Raw genomic sequence first — 4,884 nt, forward strand, 5'->3', positions numbered from 1 at the left:
CGAATATGCCCCTTTTTATTAAGTCTGGTAATCTAAGAATTAGGGAACAGACACCCTAATTGACGCGAATCCTAAAGATAGATCTATTGGGCCTAACAAACCCCATCCAGAGTACCAGATGCTTTAGTACTTCGAAATTTATATCATATCCGAAGGGTGTCCCGGAATGATGGGGATATTCTTATATATGCATCTTGTTAATGTCGGTTACCAGGTGTTCACCATATGAATGCTTTTTATCTCTATGTATGGGATGTGTATTGAAATATGAAATCTTGTGGTCTATTATTATTATGATTTGATATATATAGGTTAAACCTATATCTCACCAACATTTTTGTTGACGTTTTAAGCATGTTTATTCTCAGGTGATTATTAAGAGCTTCCGCTGTCGCATACTTAAATAAGGACGAGATTTGGAGTCCATGCTTGTATGATATTGTGTAAAAACTGCATTCAAGAAACTTATTTTGTTGTAACATATTTGTATTGTAAACCATTATGTAATGGTCGTGTGTAAACATGATATTTTAGATTATCATTATTTGATAATCTACGTAAAGCTTTTTAAACCTTTATTGATGAAATAAAGGTTATGGTTTGTTTTAAAATGAATGCAGTCTTTGAAAAACATCTCATATAGAGGTCAAAACCTCGCAACGAAATCAATTAATATGGAACGTTTTTAATCAATAAGAACGGGACATTTCAGTTGGTATCAGAGCGTTGGTCTTAGAGAACCAGAATTTTGCATTAGTGTGTCTTATCGAGTTTGTTAGGATGCATTAGTGAGTCTGGACTTCGACCGTGTTTACTTGAAAAATGATTGCTTAACAAATTTTGTTGGAAACTATATAATTTTAACATGTGAATATTATGTGATATATTAATCTCTTAACGCGTTTGATATTATGTGATAGATGTCTACCTCTAGAACAAGTCTCATTGACTAACCTAATAATAATGAAGAGTCAAATGTAAATTGGAATGATTCGTGGACTGATTCACAAGTTCCCGAAGAGGAACCAGAAGAAGAGTCGGAACCGGAAGAAGAATCGGATCCGGAAGAAGAATCGGAACCGGATGAAGAAATAGAACCGGTGGGGGAAATAATAAAACGGTTAAGTAAAAGAAAATCCTCAACCAACCGGCCAAGGTTAATTATGGTCAATGGTGTTTCCGCCAAGGAAGCAAAATATTGGGAGGATTACCAATTCTCCGATGAATCGGATTCCGACGAGAATTCCGATGATGTTATAGAAATTACCCCAACTGAATTTAAAAAGGCAAAAGAAAATAATAAGGGAAAGTCCATAAAAATAGAGAAATCTAATTCTAACCCCGATGAACTTTATATGTATCGTCAACCCCCGAAGTCCTTAAGTTGTAACAATGACCCAGGAACCTCTAAACCACCAGGTTTTTCTAAACCAATGTGGAAAACGACGGCTCGTATTAGGGGAACATCATATATCCCTAGAAACTTGGCAAAACGAACCAAAATCGAAGAAGAAGAAACAAGCGAGTCGGAATAAGATAGTTGTATTCGTGTGGTGTAATATATGTAATATAGTGTGCTTATGCATTATGATATATGTAAAAATTGCTTGTATTAATAAGTATTTTTTTATGAATCTAACTGTTGTCTATTTTACAGTATAAAAACACAAAATGGATAGACAACCCAATATTTTAAGAGACCTACCCGGAGACATGATTGATGAAATCTTGTCTAGAGTCGGTCAGAATTCTTCGGCACAACTATTTATGGCGAGATCAGTTTGTAAGACATTCGAAGAACGTTACAAGAATGCCTTGGTTTATAAAAGGCTTTCGTTCAAAAGATGGGGGATATCACATTGGGAAATCCATAAGTTACGATGTGTTTACTTTGACGCATATATTGCGGGGAACCCAAATGCTATTTTACGCAATGGGTTAAGAAATTATTTTGACTCAATATATCCGAATATTGGACTTCGTGATTTAGAAAAAGCGGCTAACATGCAACATAAAGAAGCATGTTATGCTTACGGATTAGTAATGTTCGCTTCTCACCAAAGTGAGAACAAGAACATCGGGCTACAACTATTAAACAAAACGTTTCCACAAGTGACGGAGTCGGTAATTGGGGTAAGAAATGAGGTTTTTAGATTGTTACGGGACTGTTGGACATTACGTAACCCTCGTCCCTTTGACGACGTTACAACACGTTGTCTTATCAACGGCTATAACGGTTATGTTCCACAAGACCAAGGATGGGAAGTAATCCTAGTAAAACCAGAATGCATGACTTGTTTCTGGACGTATGAATTACGTGTCTTTATTGCCTTTGCTGAACGACTTGTGTACTAGCTAGAATTATCTTCACAACCATCTTGTATCAAATTTATTGTGTGCTATATTTCATGCTATATGTAAAATAAGCGGTATTGTAAGTTTGTAAAATATTGTGTAAAAGTTTGAACGCGAAATATTATTATAATCAGTTTTTCATATAGAATTGTAGTAGTTGAATTGTATATTTGCTACTAAGTATGAACTTAACGGGTAGGTACTACCCGAATTTAAACTTATAAAACGCTAATATGAAGAAAAAGCTTTTATAAATGAGTTCATATTATGCTACGAAATACTATTAACTACTCTTAATATTCTGTATGATTAACTTGTTCCATTTGACTATTTTGAAGGAAATGGCACCGACTACTCGACACACCGTGAATATGAATGAAGAGGAATTCTGTACTTTTCTAGCTTCAAACATAGCCGCAGTACAGGTTGCGCTACATACCAACAATAACCTTGGATTTAGCAGTACAGGAAATCGTGTAGGATGCACCTACAAAGAATTCACTGCCTGCAAACCTTTGGAATTTGATGGAACCGAAGGACCGGTCGGATTGAAACGGTGGACCGAGAATGTCGAATCGGTGTTTGCCATAAGTAAGTGTACTGAAGAGGACAAAGTGAAGTACGCTACGCATACCTTCACATGTTCTGCGTTAACATGGTGGAATACCTATCTAGAGCAAGTGGGACAAGATGATGCGTACGCACTACCGTGGTCAGCATTCAAGCACTTGATGAACGAGAAGTACCGTCCCAGAACCGAGGTCAATAAGCTCAAGACAGAACTTAGAGGGTTACGAACCCAAGGATTTGATATTACCACGTACGAAAGATGATTCACAGAATTGTGCCTATTGTGTCCGGGAGCATTCGAAGATGAGGAAGAGAAGATCGACGCGTTTGTGAAAGGATTACCGGAAAGAATCCAAGAAGATAAAAGTTCACACGAGCCCGCCTCTATACAATAGGCATGTAGAATGGCTCACAAACTAGTGAACCAGATTGAAGAAAGAGTTAAAGAACAGACTGCTGAAGAGGCCAATGTGAAGCAAGTCAAAAGAAAGTGGGAGGAAAACGGTGATAAGAATCACCAATACAACAACAGCTACCATTCAAGCATTAAGATGGCGTCGTTTGAAGCACTTTATGGTAGAAAGTGCAGGTCTTCGATTTGTTGGAGTGAAGTGGGGGATAGACGGATTACGGGTCCGGAGATATTACAAGAAACTACCGAGAAGATCATCCAAATTCAACAACGGTTGAAAACCGCCCAAAGTCGACAAAAGAGCTACGCTGACATTAAAAGAAAAGATATAGAATTTGAAATTGGAGAGATGGTCATGCTTAAAGTTGCACCTTGGAAAGGCGTTGTTCGATTTGGTAAACGAGGGAAATTAAATCCAAGGTATATTGGACCATTCAAGATTATTGATCGTGTCGGACCAGTAGCTTACCGACTTGAGTTACCTCAACAACTCGCGGCTGTACATAACACTTTCCACATCTCGAATTTGAAGAAATGTTTTGCTAAAGAAGATCTCACTATTCCGTTAGATGAAATCCAAATCAACGAAAAACTCCAATTCATCGAAGAGCCCGTCAAAATAATGGATCGTGAGGTTAAAAGACTTAAGCAAAACAAGATACCCATTGTTAAGGTTCGATGGAATGCTCGTAGAGGACCCGAGTTCACCTGGGAGTGTGAAGATCAGATGAAGAAGAAATACCCGCGTCTATTTCCAGAAGATTCGTCAACACCTTCACCAGCTTAAAATTTCGGGACGAAATTTATTTAACGGGTAGGTACTGTAGTGACCCGAACTTTTCCATGTTTATATATATTAATTGAGATTGATATTTATATGATTAAATGTTTCCAACATGTTAAGCAATCAAACTTGTTAAGACTTGATTAATTGAAATATGTTTCATATAGACAATTGACCACCCAAGTTGACCGGTGATTCACGAACGTTAAAACTTGTAAAAACTATATGATGACATATATATGGATATATATATATATATATATATATATATATATATATATATATATATATATATATATATATATATATATATATATATATATAGTTAACATGATACTATGATAAGTAAACATATCATTAAGTATATTAACAATGAACTACATATGTAAAAACAAGACTACTAACTTAATGATTTTTAAACGAGACATATATGTAACGATTATCGTTGTAAAGACATTTATTGTATATATATCATATTAAGAGATATTCATACATGATAATATCATGATAATATAATAATTTAAAATCTCATTTGATATTATAAACATTGGGTTAACAACATTTAACAAGATCGTTAACCTAAAGGTTTCAAAACAACATTTACATGTAACGACTAACGATGACTTAACGACTCAGTTAAAATGTATATACATGTAGTGTTTTAATATGTATTTATACACTTTTTAAAGACTTCAATACACTTATCAAAATACTTCTACTTAACAAAAATGCTTACAATTACATCCTCGTTCAGTTTCATCAA

The sequence above is a fragment of the Rutidosis leptorrhynchoides genome, chromosome 5, assembly GCF_046630445.1.
Source record: "Rutidosis leptorrhynchoides isolate AG116_Rl617_1_P2 chromosome 5, CSIRO_AGI_Rlap_v1, whole genome shotgun sequence".
Taxonomy (NCBI): Eukaryota; Viridiplantae; Streptophyta; class Magnoliopsida; order Asterales; family Asteraceae; genus Rutidosis; species Rutidosis leptorrhynchoides.